Here is a 22,639-nt window from a genome sequence, read left to right on the forward strand (position 1 = left end):
ATAGTTTGGTTTCTTTTTATTTTATCCACCCCGAGGACAAAGTTGACCTCGGTATGATCTGTGCTAGATGAAACACTGCAAAGTATTATTACGAGGAGCTAACAATTCTACCGTACCACCATCCTAGGTATTATTAATATAGTCTAAGGTGGCGAGCTGGCAGAAACGTTAGCGCACCGGTCGAAATGCTTAGCGGTATTTCGCCTGCCGTTACGTTCTGAGTTCAAATTCCGCCGAGGTCGACTTTGCCTTTCATCCTTTCGTGGGGATTGATAAATTAAGTAACTGTTGCGTACTGGAGTCCCCTACAAAAAAGAAGAAACCGAGCTTTATGCCTAGAGTAGGAAAAAAAAGAATCGTTAGCAACAATCTTTTCATTATTTCGTCTGCTTTACGTTCATAGTTCAAACTCCGCCGGGGTGAACTTTGCCGTTCAGCCTTCGAGGTCAAAAAAATAAGTATCAGTTAAGCACTGGGTCAATGTAATCGACTAGACTCTTCCCCAAATTTCAGGCCTTGTACCAATTGTGGAAAAGATTATTAAGATATAATCTAAAATATTTAAATTAACGTCTCTTCTCAAAATAATTCTTATTCGAATGAGCGTAGATCAAAAATATTCACACTGCCATGATTTCTTTCTTTAGATGCCTTTAAAACTTTGATCTGTCTCTAACAACTGACATCTCGCTATTGAATGTTGCACTTTTCATTTGTATCTGTTGCAAAATTTCTAAATTAACCCCTAGGTCACATATTTAGTGGATGGTTTAGCCGATTATACCGATCTCAGTACATGAGTAGTACTTTATCAAAACTTAAAGAACGAAAAAGTGACAAACAAGTAGAATTGTTACCGCGTCGAACAAAATGCTTTGCGGCATTTCTTTTTGGTTGTTTACGCTCTGAATTCAAATCCTACCGAGGTCAACTTTGTTTTTAATCCCATCGATAAAATAAAGTGTTAGTCAACTCAAAACTGCGAGACTTGAACCCTCAACGGATCAGCCTTCTGTCTGAGGCAATGTTGTAACCATGGAAATACGGTTACAGGCCTGATGAATCTCAGGACCCAAGGAAAGAAAATGATAAAAGAGTATATTTCACTAGGATTAGAAATCAAAACGAAAAGTATCGTAACTGTATAGTATTTTAACCCACGCTAAGGATTCTGCTAATCTACTCCGCTCCTCTGTATTGTTAATAGAGTTAGTTATAAAAGTTCAAATATAGATTTTCCGTATTCTGTACAGACAGTTGTTTCATCATCTATTTTCCGTAAATGTAATTTTTGTGAAGTTGAAAGTTCGAAATTAGATTTTCAAGAAAGAATTTGATTTCAAACATTTTTTATTCATTATTTGTTTGAGGTGGAAGAAGCGACAAACGTGGAAATAAAGAAAAATGTTTTAAAAGAATTATGATGTTTATAAGAAACTTCCAAAGAGAGGTTATAGTTGAGCAATATATTAGGGAAGTTTAGTTAATGCAGAGAGCTAAAGCGAGAAATTAGAACTTTGCAGCAACAGCGTCTAACTCATTCAATATTAAAATGTTTGGGGAGGCTCATCTACAATTTCATAGGTGCAAGAAATAACTATGTGGTAAAAATAGCTCACTTGGTGGTCACTCAACGGTCACTTAGGTAAGAGTGCAGTCTATATATGTCTGTATATTGCTTTTATATTATCGTTACAGTGAATTACATATTTAATTTTTGCAATAATATAGGATTACCATAAACCTGTTATATACTCTGCATTTAGCTTTAAATGCTGCTTATAAAACTACGTTTTTTGTGATGGGGGATAATCTACTATATGTTGAATATTGGATTTTCAAAACAATCAAAGATAATCAAATATGCTGCTATCCCACGGTAAATAATCAATATCTGAACACATTTTTCATTACCGACTATTTGGGGAATCAATGTGTAAAATAAATTATCTCACTGTAGACTTTTGTAGCGGTTAACGCATACAAAAGAAAAAAAAAAGAACCAAAAACTAACTGCAATAGTATTTCTTGTTTTCTACTAATTATTGCTAACTTAGCTTATGGTGATTAAGCATGTACCGCATACTTAATGAGTAAAAAACCAAACGTGCTAAAATAACAGAATTCAAGTAAAATAAAATATACTTTAAACACATAGTCTATTCTAATGGCTAGTTAGAATAAGGGAAATAATCATTTCTAGAAAAATTTCGGCGAAATTAGGTGTTTCAATTTTAAGTTGAGGAGCAAGGGCGATGCATAGAATATGCATTTTTTTATTATGTTTTGCTTACTCATTATAAAGATTGTAAAATTTCTAGTTACAAGTAATCATGTATAGCGTCATTTCATTCTTATTTAAAGTCTTCAGCATGACATAACCTGAAGCAATTAAATTAAAATAATTAAGCATTTTACGAAGCCAGATATTTAATATTGATGGGAAATAATCATAGTTTAGAAGACATTCGTGGAATGGGTTTTACCTTTTAGCCTTCGCGTATTTCAGTCGTTAGACTGTGGCCATGCTGGGGCGCTGCCTTGCTAGTCGCATGCACCGACCTCAGTACTTATTTGTTTTGAAGCCGAGTACTTATTCTAGCGGACAATTTCTGCTGAACCATTAGGTTACGTTGACGTAAACACACGAACACGGGTTGTCAAGCGGTGATGGGGACAATCAGATACAAAGACAATCACACACACATAGAGATAAATGTATATATGATTTGCTTCTTTAGGTTTCTGACTACCTAATCCACTTTTCCCCAAGTTTCAGTATATATCTGATACATTTTCAGCCTTAAAATAATTAATTGACGTTGGAGAGTTTCCAATTTTGGATGTAAAGGGATACGCATAAATACCACAAGTCATTAAGTTCCCGCTTTGCTGGAATATTTGTTTTAAATTTTGGCACAAGGCCAGTAACATTTGGGTGGAGCAAGCCGTTTACATTGACGCCAGTAGTCATCTAGTACTTATTTTATCGACCCCGATAAGATGAAGGGTATTTGAACTCGGCGGCATTTGAACTCAGAACTTAATGACAGACGAAATTCCACTAAGCAGTTTGCTGGGTGTGCTAATGGTTGTGCCAGCTCGCTTTGTCGGAACATTAATAGCAGATTCTTACTTAGAAAGAAATCCACTAATATTCGAATTGCAGTCTGTTGTTTACTGAGACTGAAGACATACAAGGTAGAGTAAGGAAAAGAATATTGATTTGGTCTATGGAAAGAAGTTGTAACACAATTGGTCTTCGGAGACTCCCTGCCCGACATCAGTAGAATCTCTTAAACAATGTTTGGTTGGATGAAGACGTAAAAAGCCAAATTAACATTAAAGAGATTTAAAAATACGCAACTAAATAATGCACAAATTCTAATATGAGATTTTAAACTTAAACTAATCAAAACAAAATTTGTAGTTGAATACTTTAAATGAGTTATTACTAAAACAATTTAAAATATCTAAATGATTGACCTAAAATAATTATCTTACTTAGGAGCATTGATCAAAGTTCCACTTCTCATATGACCTCTTTGGCCAGCCCCCTCTCTCTTTATTCATTGAACTCAATCTGTTAACAACAACAACAACAACAACAACAACAATAATGATAATAATAATAATAATAATAACAACGACGACGACAAATTACGGTCGCCACAACAAAAACAATAATAAAAAAATCTACTAAAATCAATCAATAGATAATAATATAAACATTTGAAATAAAAAAAGGAGCCATTATACTGACTGTTTTTGCAATCGTAACCAAACTATTTGGACATTCTTATACTGACAGACTGACATCATCAAATTGATGAATAGTTGATAGGCCATAAAGATTTGGAACCGTAACTATTTTCAGACAAACATTTGTCCGATTTACGGCTGAACAATTCTGTTAAATTCTACTTATAAAGTAAAAAAAAACAACAACAACAAAAAACATAAAAAAAACTGCGAAATAAAATGTCAAAATATAACCCTGATTGGTGTCAGATGTGGCAGATGTGGTGGGCGTGGTGGGTGAAGCGAATGGTTCTCTTATATTAGCAGCAATCAGAAGGTAACGGTTAGTAGGTATTTTATACAAGGACGATTGAATGCCGACCAGACAAAATGTATACTTGGGTCAATTAAGTCTCCAAACTATATCATAAACACACGCTTTCCTACAGCTTACTACAATGCTACAGTCTAGGAATCTAGGGAACAGCTCACACTGTCTAAATCCAGTGATTTGTTAGGGTGCCGAATGTGTCTTACTACTTCAATTATACAAAAAACACCCATTTTTATTATTTAGTTTTCATGCAGAAAACATCTACCGGTAGTTTATTCCAATAGTACTGGAAATTATTCATGGGCACACAAGCTTCACATCTTGGTATAAACTTATACTACGTAGGTGTAGGAGTGGCTGTGTGGTAAGTAGCTTGCTTACGAACCAAATGGTTCCGGTTCAGTCCCACAGCGTGGAATCTTGGGCGAGTAGCCTCGGGCCGCCCAAAGCCTTGTGAGTGGATTTGGTAGACGGAAACTGAAAGAAGCCCGTTGTATATATGTATATTTATATATATATATATATATATATATATATATATATATATATATATATATATATATATATATATATATATATATATATATATATGTATATATATATGTGTGTGTGTGTGTGTATGTTTGTCCCCCAACATCAATTGACAACCGATGCTGGTGTGTTCACGTCCCCGTAACTTAGCGATTCGGCAAAAGTGACCGATAGAATAAGTACTAGGCCTACAAAGAATAAGTCCTGGGGGTCGATTTGCTCGACTAAAGGCGTGCTCCAGCATGGCCACAGTCAAATGACTGAAACAAGTAAAAGAATAAAGAGAGAGAGAGAGTTATTTTGAGAAAGGGGTTTTGTATGAAGTATTATTTCCACTAATCACAAAAGCAAGCACTTGATGTAATGATAGAAATAGTGTATATTCATCTATGTTAGAAACGACTATTCTAACGCTTTTAATGCGGCTAAATATTTTCTGTATCCGATATAACCTCGTAAGTAATACTCAATCTTAAGTTAAATATAACAAGACGGTGTTGAAAGGATTTCAAGTTCACGAATATTTTGTCAGTAACTTCGATATTGATTAGCTGACCATGGAAATGTACTAAAGTATTAGTTGTACTAATTAATATGGACATCGACAAAAATCAACTATATTCATATAAGAGAATAGAACGAGATTTACAACTATATGCTGTAAGGCATATTAACTCCAGTGATCTACCACTTCCGCTCACACACTGCCCCATGTTCGTCGCTATTTTTTGTTGAACAGCAAACAATGTCGATATAGATTGTGTCTGTTATTCTGGTTTCCGGTTACAAGCCAATTACTATTCCAACTTGAAATTTGTGTTTACAATGCCATGTCTTGGAGAAAACATTATTGCCTGATTTTCGATATTCCCGATCTGGGGATATAGTTTCCGGTTACAAGTTTGTTTTCTTTGCTAACCGTAAATCTCCAGTTCACTAGATGTAGTTTATGTTCCATTGGGTTACTAGGCAATCCAAACAGCCAACCAAGAAGTTTCTCTCATTCAGCAAATTTTATGTTTGGAATATTGGTTTTTCGGTAAAGTTCTTTCTGCAGACGAATATATTGACAGAATTACAATATAGTAAAAAGTTTAAATAAATGGTTCTTTGATTTTTCTCATATTTTGTTTTTACATATGTATTTAGTAATGTATGAGTTTTGTGTGTGTCCACATGCGTGAGTATGTGCGGTCATTTGGGCAAATATTACGTACATACAGAAATATATATATATATGCATACATACATATATATATATATATATATATATATATATATATATATATATAATATATATATATATGGATGTGTGTGTGTCTGTACGTGTGTGCCTGTGTGCATGTTTGTATATATGTTTGTGTTTGTATTGCGTGTGAGCGTTTATGTATATATGCCTATATATGTGTGCATATATATATATATGTATATATATGCATATATATGTGTACGTACACATACATACACGCACACACACAGGCATACACACACGCACACACATATATATTTGAGTATATGTGGCTATACACACGCACGTGCACGGGAGTAATTGAGTGGAAAGAGTGAATGGATCGTAAGGGCTCCAGTGCTGATTAAATAAGCACCAGATATATTATTACAGCTCATAGGAAACCATTCTTATTCCCTGGAAACTAATGACTTTGTGCGTAAGTCAAAAACCAAATCAATCGCATGGCTTTCTATAAAGTTTTCAACAGAGGAAAAATATTAAACCCATTTTGGATTTATGGTGTCAAGTTGGATGAGGTTTATAATGTCCGTTTTCTTTTTTGATTCTTTAACAGCATCAGCAATATAGTTTGAGCTGGGAAGAAAGAAGCTATATTACGATAAACTTTCCTGGAAAAGGAACTGTGGATATGAATAGTGTTTTGTTGGCGCATTGGCTTTCGGTGAAAGAAAATGTTTGAGTGATGAAATGTAAAGAGGGAAATGTATGATAAAATACGATGTTTATTGAAAAAGTGCGAAATAGCTGAAGAAGTTAGATGCGATAATCTAAGTGAAAGGTAGTCGATAGAAAGCCAAAAAAAACAAACAAACAAAAAAGAACTTGATAATTTGAAAAGCGATTAATAATGTAGGGTGTGAGTGCATTGAAAAACACATGGATATACAGAAGAGTAGTAAAGATGCGATTCATACGAGGAGATTCTATATTAAATGAAAAACTGTCTAATATACTTTCACCGAATCAAAATATTCATTAGTTTTACCAGGAGCAGAAGAATATAATAATGTTGTAAGACTATTAGACATACACATACACATAAATCCGCATACACATACGCATAATTGCAGTCAAAGAGGTAGAGATACATCACACACGCAAACACACACACAGAGGCATATACATACATATATATATATATATATATATATGTCCCACAGAGGCATATACATACATATATATATATTATATATATATGTCCATATATATATATGTATATATATGGATATATATATATGGACATATATATATGTATGTATATATATGGATATATATATATGTATGTATATATATGGATATATATATATGTATATATATGTGTATATTTATATACATATAGATACATATTTATATATGTATATATATACATATATGTATATATGTATGTATATATATGGATATATATATATATATATGTATATATATATATATATATAAAAAAATATATATATACATATATATATATGTATATATGTATGTATGTATATACATACATATATATATATCCATAATGCCTACATTTAGATCGTAATTTTAGAAACCTCGACAAATATGAAAATAAGACTTTTTTTACGAAGTACCTTGATTGCCAATGTAGCTATGATAATAACTACATTCGTGCATAGCGACTCACCATTTTATCCGTCCAGGTTTTTCTTAACCAATATACTATAAGCTATTATTTAATGTTGTTTTGCCATTCAAGACACTTCGTAAAACAGAATTATATATGTATCAAATCTATCTATCTACCAATCTCTCTCTCTCTCTCTCTCTCTCTCTCTCTATATATATATATATATATATATATTATATATATAATATATATATATATATATATATATATCTATACAATATACGTACTCAAGACGAATACCTCAGTATTGTGGTTTTGTTACGATATATCCACATCAAGTAGAATATACGATCTGCCATACGGCCTTCCCACATCTGTGTGTGTGTGTGTGTATATATATATATGTATATATATATATATATATATATATATATATATATATATATATATATATATATATATATATATAATATATATATATATATATATAGTTGCTAACAGCGAACTGTACAGAAACTTTCAGCTTATCGAATTTCCTCGTAACTTCGATATGGGAAAAAGTGTATAACCTTCGATGCCAATAAATTGTTCCTCACCGTACGCTATACACTTTTTGTTTTCTATACCTACCACAAACTGCTTCAATCTTATAGACTTCCTACGTTTGGATCCTTGGATCTTACCCTAATGTCTCTTTCTTTCTCTCTCTCTCTCTTTATATATATATATATATATATATGTTGCAGAATAGTTAGCTTTGCGGCATTTCGTCCGTCGTTACCTCCTGAGTTCAAATTCCGCCGAGATCGACTTTGCTTTTCATCCTTTCGGTGGCGATAAAATAAGTACCAGTTGAGTACTGGGGTCGATGTAATCGACTTATCGCCAAAATTGTTGGTCCTATGACAAAACTTGAAACTAAAACACATACACACACATACACACATTCTTTTATTCTTTTACTGGTTTCCGTCATTTGACTGCGGCCATGTTGGAGCACCGCCTTTACCCGAGCGAATCGAACCCAGGACTTATTCTTAGTACGCCTAGTACTTATTCTATCGCTCACTTTTGCCGAACCGGTAAGTTACGGTGACGTAAACACAGCAGCATCGGTTGTCAAGTGATGGTGGTGGGGCAAACATACACATATATGAAAGACCTTCGTATATGTATGTATTTAAACAAATCGACCGCGTTGCATATGCTTTTTTATTAAAGTGCAGTAAATATTCTATCGGATTCTTTTGCCAAATCGCTAAGTTACTAGGGCATAAGCATAAGAACACCGGTTGTCTAACGGTAGGTGTATACGACACTGGCAGACACTAAGACACATACACACGCACACTAACTCACACACACACAAATGCGTACGACAGGCGTTCATTCAATTTTCCTCTTCCAAAATCACTCACAAGGCATTGATCGATCCGGGGTTATAGTCGAATACACTTGCACAAGGGGCTACACATTGAACCCAAAGCAACATGGATGCTAAGCGAGAGTCTTATCCACACAAACATACCAGCACCTAAATCAGTTGTTATAAAACAGACTTTTACTAAATCATAATGAACAGCTTATCACATTTTGGCATTCAGCGTATGACACTATGATATATTGACAGGCAATGGGTCATTTTGCAACACATGTCGTATAGTCATTATATATAATATTTATATATACGCAGTCTCCTTGTCGTAATAACAGCTTCCCTAAAACCATTAAGTAAAAACAATAATTTACGCTTAGTATGAATCGCGCTTAAGTATAATTTTCGATGTAATATATCGTAATATATCGTAATATAATTGTATGGAAATTGATCAGTAATTAATCAAATGGTATTATAAGCGCAGTCATATGTTGGCATCATATTTGTCGTAGGTTTGTACCTAAATCGAGAGAGATTAATGCCAAATGAAATATATATTAATTGAAACATACAATAGACGGATACAAAAGCAGAATTCAGATAAAGTTAGTTGTAACTTTATGTCACGTATATTGTATAATAACATACTATATTGTTTAATTTATTGAATAGCAAACTATGCTTATATCAATGATAACCTCTTACGTAGGCACAAACCCTTTGGTTGGACAAGAGTTGGTTAAAAAAATATGAAAATTAAAATGAAATAGTCTTATTGGAATTGACTTGTAGATGCGATTACCTGTGAGAAACTCGAGTGTAGCTAACTAGGAGACCTCTTCGCAGTGGATCAGCTTGCTAAAAATAGCAACCGAAAGACCGTCAAATCAGATCTTACTAGCCTAAAAATGAAAGGCTTTTGGATGATGTAAGTCTATCTACCCCAAAATCTCTTGGAGGTTGCAAAGTTCATGGGCAAAGCTAGAATTCCTGAGTTAGAAAAATATCGTATTCGTTAGTTCAGTTGTTATCAATAGTTGTGTTAAAATCGGTTTCTTATGTAAACTGGATGTATAGAATATGGATGGAGGAAAGAAGAGAGAGAGGATGGAGAAAGAAAGATGAAATGAGAGAGAGAGAGAAACAGTGAATGAGAATATACGCACACGTAATACTCATATATTTTACGTGCAGTTATACATAACACAGTTAGAAGGTCTTTTGAATGATGTCGCAATAACTTTTGATTTCATTTTTACAAGGAAAAAATTGACATTCTTATTCTCTTCGCTGACGTTCGACTGTGTCGGACAGTCTGACTAAAATAACAATCGGAAAAACTTTGAAACCGCTGCCAATCCTTTATATATATAAACAGTTTGATTCACATTCATTGTTACTCTGAGTTTTAAGCGTGAAGCTAATTTTCAGCCATACCGTCAATCTTGAAACTCGGAGTACCAACGAATTTGAATCAAACTGTTTTTGATCCATTCATGTACCTCCCAATAAATATGTTGAGGGCCTTCCTTTCGTTTGTCCACTCACTCGTATATATATATATATATATATATATATATATATATATATATATGTGTGTGTGTGTGTGTGTGTGTGTGTGTGTGTACAGGTGAGTAAACCAAGAAAAGAACGTAGCACGTACCATATTCAGTTTTCAGGTGGAGTTGTATGAATTTAATAACAAGCTGATTTTCTCAACATTACTTAAAGTTTCACGGGGATAGAACAGGTCTACATGATCAGATGTTTTGAGTTAGACTGGAACGCAATTAAAAATATTCAAAATGAGACTGTTTACGCCTCCATTGGTAATTTCAGGTGACGTGGGTGTATCAACTTTCTTAGTGGCATCAGGTACTTTATTGTATGCTTCATAGTGAGCAGATATGATGTTGGCGTCAGTTAGTCGGCATTCTGTACAAATTGGTATTTCAGCGACTATAGTTGCCACGAAAAGACTAACCGGTTTAATTGTGTCAGCTTATATATGATTTTTCGTTTCAAATATGGCTGTCGGATAATCGTGGGATGTAATCTCTCTACGGGCAGCGGTGGTGATATAGGCAAGTGTAGTATTTCTGGGTTATCAGCTGCTAATAAAGGTTAAATTACCAGTCCAAGACCATCGAGTGAGATCGTATGTGGTATCCGCTTCTGCATTTTTGCGTTCTGACGGCAACACTTGCAACGGCACAAGTGACAAGTTGTGTCGACTATTTGTTTTTCCATTAAGCAACAACGGTGTCATTGAGAGAAGAAATTTGCGTGTATGCGTAACCTCTGTTCTTCAATTAAGAAATTGTTCAGCTCCACGTCATGAAGAGATATTTTCCTGAAGCGAGAGTATAATCTCGTGTAAGATATGGAGATACCCACAATACATGACTGGTAATTACTTTATCAATTCTGGTGGAATAAAGTACAAATTAGTCGCAGCTAGATTAAATTGCATAAGACAGAAAAGTAATATACTATATTTGATGGTATATAAAACATACTAGACTTAAAAGAAAGAAATGTCTAAAAATAAGGGATGATCTCCTGAATTCAAATGTGGCAAAGGACAAGCTTACTGCTCGACATCGATAATATAAAGTACCAAATCAAATAGTAGGAAAGATTATAATCGAAATATACCTTCAAAAAAATTGAGGACATTGTTATATGTCAGAAATAAGTATTACTACCCTAATGGATGCGATGGCTGCAAAACTAAATTATGCTAATTTACATTGAGTTTAAATATAGTATTCAACTCCTTCAAACATTGTCGGGCGGATAAATAAATAACATTTATGTAATGTCATAGGGTCGAGTAATTCGACTGAATCTTATTTCATAATGCATGGCCTTAGGCTGCTCATCATGGATATCAGTACTATCACCGTTGTATTAAAACATCATAACAATAATTATTTTGTTAATCACAGATTATTAGGCATAGAAACACTCCTACTCGTTCTATCGGTACAACACTCACATACACATATACTGGCACAGGCACACACACACACACGCACACACACGTACATATATGTACACACAAACACATACACGATCAGAGACTTATACTTACGTTCAAAAACTATCATGAATACATGCACACAAAAGCACCACCTTAACACATGCACACACATGCACATATATGCACACACGTACAGGAACACGCATGCAGAATCATGCACATACACTTTCACTGACAACATATACACACGCTCACAATGACAAAACCTCCACAGGCATATATATACACACAGACATGCGCACAAATACAAACATACCCAATCACAGATATGTACTTAATCATACAAACAGGTACGTACACTTGGATACAAACACGAAGGCATTTCCCACCACACACATACACATGCACATGTGCATATATATATATATGTATGTATGTATGTATATCGGCAGTTTTCGTTACTGGACAGAATAAATATGATCAAACGGGTGTCTATTACCAGAATCGGTATAAAAACCGAAACTCCAAGTTTGTTGCAGAAAAATCTCTCATTCCCTATCATTGGGATTCACTTTATGTTGAATATCTCTGATCTGGGGTTCTGGCAATGGTAAAAAATAATTTTCATCTTATGTCTTTGAATTTTAGAATGAAACAGAAGATGTCTTTATTCTATGGTGATGCCATACAATAAAGACGTCTTCAGCTATAACGTTCATTTGATTGGTTATCGTAGTCTTTTGATATTCAACTGAATAAGCGTTATAGCCTAAAATATTTGTTTTTTTTTATTTCTATTTTTATGGTTCATGAAGAAATGGGTGGGAGCAAAGCGAAAAAGGGGAAAGTGGGAAATGGTAAGTAGAGTAGAATAGCAAGGAATATTCAAAATTTTCTGCAATACTCGAAGAATATCGTTAGTATATAATTTAGCCATCATAAAATGAGATTGTGATGGCAGTCACATAATACATACACATACAAAGATGTATAGACTATATATATATATATATACATATATACACACACATATATATATAGATATATATATATATATATATATATAGATATATATATACATATATATATATAACACACATATATACATATATTAATATATATATATTATATATATAATATATATATATATACACACACAACACACACATATAATATATATATATATATATATATATATATATATTATACATACATATATACATACATAATATATATATATACTTATACAATTTCAAAAGATAAACTACTATATATGTGTATGTGTATGTGTTTGTGCGTGTATACTTATATATGTATATATGTATGTATATATGTATATGTATATATATATTTATATATATATATATGTGTGCGTTTGTATACTTATATATGTATATATATGTGTGTGTATGTGTGTGTGTGTATGCATATATGTCGGCAGAAAAAGGTTGACAATGTGGGCGTAGACACACAGAATTACATATACTCACAAACACATGTGTGCATGCATATATATTTATGTGTGTGTGTGTGTGTGCGCGCGTATGCGTGTGTGCGTGCACGCACATGCATGGTTTGCGCGCAAACCATATTTTACAAATATATAGCCATAAACAGGTTGAAAAGCATATGTAGAGGAACACACGATTACGCGTTAACATATAAGCGTATGTGTGCATGTGTGTGTGTAAGTTCATATGTTTGTGTGTCTGGGTGTGTATGTGTGTGTTAGTGTGTGTTGTGTGTGTGTGTGGAGATACGTACTACCAAAACACTGGAATAACAGTAGAGATGAAAGTGAAAGTAAAGTCGCGTACGGAACAAGACCCGTTGAAAGCTTACAGATAAGGATATTGACACGTTCTCTCTTTGTCTCTTTGTCTCGTTGTCTCATTGTCCTCCTATCTCTTCATCTCTCTTTCTTCTCTATATCTTTCTCTCTCATGGGCATTTGGATAACCTCACATACACAAATACACACGTTTATGTATGTATGTAACTGTATGTGTGTGCGCGTGTGCAGACGTGTGTACATGTTAGTATAAGTAAAACCCACGTTACGAAAACCAATCTTATATTATACACACTCAAACACTTATTCAGAAATATAAGGTAAAATACATATTTAAACGCACATATATTACTCATATAAGCTCAGAATCACACACTGATACACGTATTAACACGCACACACACATATATATATATAGGTGCAGGAGTGGCTGTGTGGTAAGTAGCTTACTTCCCAACCACATGGTTCCAGGTTCAGTCCTACTGCGTGGCAATTTGGGAAAATGTCCTCTAATACAGCTTCGGGCCGATCAAAGCCTTGTGAGTGGATTTGGTAGAAGGAAACTGAAAGAAGCCCGTCGTATGTTTATATACGAGGGGCGTTCAATAAGTAATGCTTCTGGCCGACTTGCAGTTGTTTGATCTAGCTGAAAGTTTGCATGTGCAATTATTTATATCTCTATAGATTAAGTGGAAAATTACAGCTCTGAACTAATAGTGGTTTCTGATTTACAGGTGTTTGAACTGAGTCAAGTGTGAAATGGAGCCTGTTGAGTGTCGAGCAGTGATCGGTTTTGTATTTGAAAGGACGCACCACGGGAGACTTTTGATGAAATGAAAGTAACTTATGGTGATGATGCCCCATCATATGACCTTGTTAAAACGCTGGCATCGTGAATTCAAACATGGTCGGAAACTCTGTGGAACAGCTCCCAGATCGGTCGTCCCCTTCTGCCATTGATGAGGCATCTGTCCGTCAAGTTGAGGCTGCCATTTTGGAAGATCGACGCATAACTATTCGCCAAATAGCCATGAGGTCAAGGTTAGTACCGGGTCTGTGGAAACATCATTCATGACCATTGCATATGCAAAAGGTGTCTGCCAGATGGATTCCCAGGTTGCTCACACATTTCCAGAAGAAGCAAGAACGCGTCGAGTGCTCGAGGATGAATTTGGAGATGTGCCAAAAAGATGAGTCAAATGTTTTCAAAAGACTGATTACACAGGATGAAACCTGGGTCCATCACATGATCCAGAGACCAAAGCCCAGTCATTGCAGTGGAAGCACCGTGACTCACCTCCTAAAAGAAGGCAAGGTGCAGCCCTCAGCTGGCAAGGTCATGCTCACAGTCTTCTGGGACCAGGACGGAGTAGTGATGACAGATTCTGGCAAAGGGTACCACAATTACAGGAGCCTATTATGCTTCACTTTTGAGGAAATTAAGAGAAGCTATCAAAATCAAGAGGCGGGGCAAGATCAGCAAAGGCATCCTCCTCTTGCAGGACAACGCTCCGGTCCCAAACTCGCGTGTCGCAGATCAGAAGCACAGGCGTGCGGCTATGAACTCCTCCACCATTCCCCTACTCTCCTGACCTTGCACCCTCTGATTTTCACCTCTTCCCAGCCATGAAGTTGTTTTTGAAAGGAAGCGTTCCCAGATGATGCAGCCTTGATTTCTGAAGTCAATCGTGGTTGGAAGACCAAGCTGGGGTCTTCTACAAAAACGGTCTCCAGAGCTGCATCAAACGATGGTAGAAATGCGTAACTCTGGGGTGGTTCCTATGTAGAAAAAGACTAATAACTGTGCCCAAGTTTCGTTGCTCTACTGCTATGGGAAGGGTCAGGGGCATTACTGATTGAACGCCCCTCGTACATATATGTCTCTATATCTGCGTTTTGTCCTCCCCAAACATCGCTTGACAACCGACGCTAGTATGTTTACTTCACGTAACTAGCGGTTCGGCAAAGATACGATAGAATAAGTACTAGACTGAAACAAATTAAAGAATAAAACCATATATATATATATACATATATATATATCTACTATCTATATATATATATATATATATATATATATATATAAATATATATTATTATATATATATATAATATATTATTATATATATATATATATATATATATATACATATGTATGTATGTATGTATATAGATGCGTGTGGTGTGGTGGTTTTATTTAATTGTGTATGAGTTCTTGAATATGATTTTTTGTTAGTCATTTTGAAATTTCTTACATTTCTTATAAAATATTCAAGAAAAGCTCGAAGACTTGCATATATTCATACACACATAAAGCAGACGCACACACATGCACACCCATACACACACACCACACATATATAATATTCCCGTTACTTGCTTCCATCGAACTTTTCTCCCGTGTTTTTCTGTTCAACATTTGATGCACATTTCTGTAGCGCAATGTACATCGCTTGTTTACTTTATATATATATATATATATATATTATATATATTTATAATATATATATATATATATATTGGAAGGTTTGGAGATGATGTACAGGTATATATATTAGAAGAAATGAGGTACTCAGAAAATCGGAGGTTGGTATTTACAGATATTTATTTGTATATTACATTTATTATATATCATATAACTTAGATCATGTATTAGCGCTTTCTCCCATTCTAATGGGGTTTTCAAATCAAACTAAATATATATATATATATATGTATAAAATAATAATAATAATAATAATAATAGTAGTAGAGTAGTAGTAGTAGTAGTAGTAGTAGTGTAGTAGTAGTAGGGACTATAATTCAAAAACTTAGAGGGAAAAATTCAAATTTAACAGTTTTAAATCAAATGCCACAATATATAATATATTTATATAATTTAGAGAAAAACCTCTATTCAACAATTCAGTAAAGAAAGATGTTATTCAAACCATATAGAAAACATATACTATAAAAAAACCTTATTATAAAAATCAATAAAGAAAAATTTATAGTAAATAGCAGAAAAAAGACTACGCGCGTTTCGTGGCTGTATTTTCAAATAGATGATAATTAATTCAATTCGATTTTAAATTAAATCGAATTAAAATTAATTCCATTAAAAAATATAGTCACTCATCAGGTCTAATGCAATAAATAAAAAATAATAATCGAATAAATGTATTTATCTTAACTTATATTAATTATCAAATAAATGTATAAAAAAATACATGTATTAACTATGAATAATCGAAAAGCATTTAGCAATATTTCTAAAAAATAAAAATATAACTAAAAATTTAAACGTAAAACGTATGACTTAGCGTATATAAGATAGATATGGCATTAAAATATATTTTCACGCCATATAATCGATTATAGGGATGAATATTTTACAGAAAATTCTTCTCTTAAAATAAAGCATGAAGAATCAGTGTCATAATGTGCGGTAAGGCGAACATCGTGAAGTACATACGACAGCGTCTACATTGACTCTGCCTAAAGCAGTGCTTCTCAGCAAAGCGCCATGTGCCTCCTGGGTCAACCTAAGATTGGGGCGGGGGTGACCATGCAAGCAAAATAGAAAATTCGAGATGCAAAGAAGTATTCTAAGGGTCCATGAAAACATTTCGCTTTAGATGTATTTATTGCAAGAAACAACAAGATGTCTTCCTCTGTTACTTTGCATGGTCCAACATATTTCCGGACACTAAAACATGTTGCCTCAGAGAGTTTGAGAATCCTATTGCAAACCTATACATGTGAAGGTGTGAAAAATTAAATAGAAGTTTTAAAAGCAGTTTCTAGAAGGTAGGTTTTTAAACACCGAATGGCTATTCGGGTTCCACCAGAATAAAACAGTGATCAAAGAGGACCATAGATATAAAACGGTTGGGAACTACTGTTCTAAAGTTTTCCATGTCGCACGAACTTCGGTTGGTCCATTGGTGGGTAGTGGTTTAGCATGCCCGAACACTGTGCCACGTTGTTGGGGAAGTAGGAGGGAAGCGCAAAGCGGTGTTTGTGATTAGTCAATATATCCGAATCGGTCGAATAGCCAAATTATTCATTGCCATAAAGGGGTTCACCATGCATTTACATCAAACATATTGCAATACACACATGCGGACACACACACACGGACACACACATAGACACACACACACACATACACACGCGCGCACAAAGAAATACAAACACACACACATGTACAAAAATTAACACACACACAAATAGAATACACGCACACAAAATACACACGCACAAACGCATACAAATTTACGCAGGCAAGCGTACGAAAGGAAATACATACAAGGAGGTATATAAACATACACATATAAAAATACATATATACATAATAGAATCATGCATAGAAATCATATCCAGAACATTGCATCTGATTGAAGATGGCATATTGCATTATGGAATACGTTTCATGTTGCAAAATGGACTTCACAGCAATGGTTTATGGAATATTAACACAAAATTGTTGAAAACAAAAAAAGAAATGCGGTATAAGAAAACTAAGGGGTTAGATAAGGCGACTCTATGCGCCTCGTGAATAGATATTGGACTTCAGCGCATCTGAGTATTGTGTCCAAAGACACTCACTGTTATACACAGAATCGCAGGCATATAACCATACACTGTCGATGAGAGAAAGAGAGAGAAAGAGAGAGAGAGAGAGAGAGAGAGAGAAAGTGAAAGAGAGAGAAGGTAAAAGTGAGAGAAAGAGCGGGAGAGACAGAGACAGAGAAAGGGGGACATGCACAAAGCGACAAAAGTACATCAATTGAAGTAAAGCTCATAAACACTAGCGCAGTTTATCTGTATGTATGGATGCATGTATGCATAACTGTATGGCCGCATGTATACATACATATATATATATATATATATATATATATATCACGTGATCACGTGACCGACCAGATGTAGTTACAGCTGGTCACAATGCGTTCGCATTGTTTTAGCCTTCGAATGACGCCACCCCGCTGGCTAAGCGAGCAGGCCAACAGAAGAAAGAGTGAGAAAAGAGTGGTGAAAGAGTACAGCAGGAATCACCACCCCCTGCCGGAGCCTCGTGGAGCTTTTAGGTGTTCTCGCTCAATAAACACTCAGAACGCCTGGTCTGGGATCGAAACCGCGATCCTACGACCGCGAGTCCGCTGCCCTAACCACTCTGGGCCATTGCGCCTCCATATATATACATATGTATAGAATATATATATATATATATATATATATAGATATATAATATATATATATATATTATATAATATATATATATATATATATATATATATATATATATATTATATATTATATAATATATATATATATATATATATAATAATATAATATATATATATATATATATATATGATATATACGTTATTCACTATTTGTTCCAGTCGAAAGCATATGACCATGATGGGGGCGCAGCCACATACACATACACGTATATATACAAAATATATAGGCATATACCTATACTTATATAATGTGTATGTGTTGTGGGTATATATATATCTATATATATATATATGTATAATGGAGAAAGCTGCTTATTAATTAGGTATGTAACGATTACTAAAAGTACTAAAAGAAAGCAATATTAAAAGCTTGACGTCTGGAAATATTTTTATGATTTGATGTTCTGAGAAATTTACTAGAATTTCGATTTCTGAAGTGAATTGAATTTTTTTTAACTCCAAATTCTCGCAAATATAAATATTCATTGCATTCACCGCGTTCAATTCTTGATAAATTTAAATATTCATTGCATTCACTGCGGAGTAGATTTTAATGTTTGATAATAAACATTAATTATTCGTTGCAGGCAACGTTTTGTTTTTTTATTTGCAACTGTCACTCCTTCTCGCTCGCCTTTATTTTCATTAATGATAATTTAACAATAGCTATATAACTTTGGTACAAGACACAGTTTCAAGCGTATAATCCCTTTCCGGATTTTGTTAAATGAATATTTTTGATAAAATGAAAATTATTTAATATACAGGTATAATTTCTTTTTAAATGAAGTAATTTTGTTGGCATGATTCTTTAAAGTAAAGAACAGTAACAACGTCCCTTTCAGGACAGCCATATTATGTTGGCAAATAACCTTTACTTTAAAGAACTGTTTCTGAATGTCTGTCTCTGAGAGATTTAGAAATAATAATATTTAATTTTTTTAAAAATCAGTGACTGTATGTCACTTTGAAATCTATATATTTGAACCGTGAATTCGGCAACACTCTTTGGTCAAGCAGCTATTCTGTTTTGATACGGGGTAATAACCCTGAAACTAGCTGATGACGGGTTACTAGTCAGAAACCCGGATCCGTGTGTATCACATCAAGCTGGAGATGGGAAAGATGACTTCTCTTTGCAAATACTGATAGGACACAGATAGTGTGTCAATAGCTAGCTGGAGGAGATGTCTTCCTGGGGCTACAAGCTACAGTAGCATCAACTCTTAAGGGTTAACCACATTTAGGTGGCAAATATACTTCACGATGTCGCGTGGCTACTGTTTATGCCTCGCTCAGAGATTTGTTATTGCCAATTACATAATATATATATATAGACACATAAACACAAATTTCTATAGGTATGTATAAATATATATGTGTGTGTGTATGTGAGTTTGCGCACGTGTGTGTACATGTAAGTGCGTGTACATATAGATGCAGACATTCATAGATACATGCATACGTACACACACATATACACACACACTTGTATATGCACATATGTGTGTGTGTGTGTGTGTATACATGTATATGCAAAGACAAACATACTCTTACGCATACATACACAATCATACGAACACAGAAATACTGACAGTCCTGAAATTGTTGACAGCTGACGTGTGGTGTCAGTTTTGATATTTACCCAAGAGGTTAACTTTGTTTTGTAAGTAGGCTTTGAATGTGACCAGCGTAACTGTAGATTTCTAAAGCGCAGTAGCACGCGATATGTTACGCGATATACACACACTAAACCGCAAAAGAAACTAGACACGCGTGTGACTGTGAAATATGTTTCAGTTTCATTATGTCAGAGATAAATTTTGATAAATCTGATAAAGTCAGTTTCTAAGATGCACTTTGACCACAGTTTATGGGTCGTTGTCATGTGTTCTGGCTGGTAGTGGGCGGATCCAGAATATCAAGATTGTAGGGTGTGATATGTTCAATACCGTGTATGCCCTCCCTGGGTGTTCAAAACGATCATACACCGTCAGTATATGGAGTGCAGGAGGCGGTTCATAAAAGCCATTGACACCTGTGCCCACACCCTGAGGAAAGCTGTCTCCAATTCCACAGGAGTTGTCGGCTTTCCGACCGCCTGGTTCATTTGCCTCTAGATTTCATCCTACAGGTGTGTTCAGTTGGGTTCAAATCTGGGCTGAGAGTCGGCTACGGGATGGCTCTGATGTTGTGCTAACGCAAGAAGTCCATGGTGACCATGGCCGTGTGGGAGGGAGTATTGTCTTGCTAGAACACGTGGTTATGGTGACGTGCAAAGAAGAGCACGATGTGAGGTCTTATGACCTGGTCAACGTAGTACTGCGATGTGATGCCATTCTCTCTGCCTGTACCAAATTTTGGAACACATGGGCCCAATTCTCTGATTCAGAACTATAGAACTCCAAACGCATCTCTCTCCATGATACATGCGTCTTTATAGCGTTCATCCCTCATACGCCACCTCACTTTGCCATCCGAGGTGGAAACGCAGTACCGGCTGTTGTCAGAGAAGACTATTGACCTCCATTGTTGATGTTGTTTATATCGGTGCTGTGTAGCACACTTTTGTCGTGTCTGACGGTGGCGGGCTGCGAGGAAAGGCCCTCGAGCAGGACGACGGCAACACAGGCTGTTGGTGACAAAGTCGTACCGTGTCGGCGCTAATGGATCGCTGTCCAGTGCCAATGGTCTCGCGAGCTCTCACGCTGGCCGGTCTGAAGCGAACACGGTGGTGTTGCTGGTGGATGAAGTTGGCCTGCCCGGGCGCCCTCTGTGGGCACGGTCTGTAGTGCTGTTGATATTGTATCGCTGTTGCAGGTGATAGATATTGCAGACATGGACATTGTAGGCTTTCGCAGCAACCAGGGCACGCTGCCCTGCTTGCAATCTACCGATAGCTTGTTCTCTCTGCGCTGCAGACAATCGGTTCATACCTGATGCACCCAAATTACGATTGTCAGGAACACGGTTCAAGTTGATTTTTATACTGATAACCTCCGCGAAATGCATTTGCATTTCGGTTTTCATGAAAATTGTTTGCGACCGCCATCCACGGCATTCAACGCAGCTGCGTTTTGGCGTCTCGTTTCAGGGAAAGGTGAAAGGTTACCTACAATTTGGGTCTCAGCCCTAAACCAGCATGTCTTACATCCCCGAAATAAATTTTTAGAATCTACCATATTAAAACGGCATTTGAAAAAATCGCGTTTCTTTTGCGGTTGTTAAAATATGCAGTGCAACACACACACACACACACATATATATATATAACGGGAGTGTATTTCCAAGCAGGAACAAATATAAGCAAATTTGTTGTTGAAAATGTACCTAAATTTGAAAAGCTTGTAATTGTTGAAAATAAATTCATTTACATATATACCAAAGTAGTTTCAACAATACTTTTTGTTTATCGATGGTAAAAAACTTAGAATTGTGAATTATAAAAAACACTTTTGAAAGTTTCAATGTTGACAAATTAAAATGTTCATAACAAACAAAATTAGAATTATGAATTAGAAAAACATGTTCAAAGATTTCGATGTTGATAAGTTTAAATGTTCATATGAGCATTTTAATTTGTGAACGTTGAAAATTTAAAGACGATTTTCTAATTCATAATTCTAAATTTTTACCATTGATAAACAAAAAATATTGTTGAAATTAGTTTGGTATAAAAGCAAATAAATATATTTTAAACAATTACAAGTTTTTCAAATTTAGGTGTATTTTCAACAATTTGCCTATATAATATATATATATATATATATATTATATATATATATATAATAATATACTATATGTATATATATATA

The sequence above is a fragment of the Octopus sinensis genome, linkage group LG10 (genome assembly GCF_006345805.1).
Source record: "Octopus sinensis linkage group LG10, ASM634580v1, whole genome shotgun sequence".
In the NCBI taxonomy this organism is placed as follows: Eukaryota; Metazoa; Mollusca; class Cephalopoda; order Octopoda; family Octopodidae; genus Octopus; species Octopus sinensis.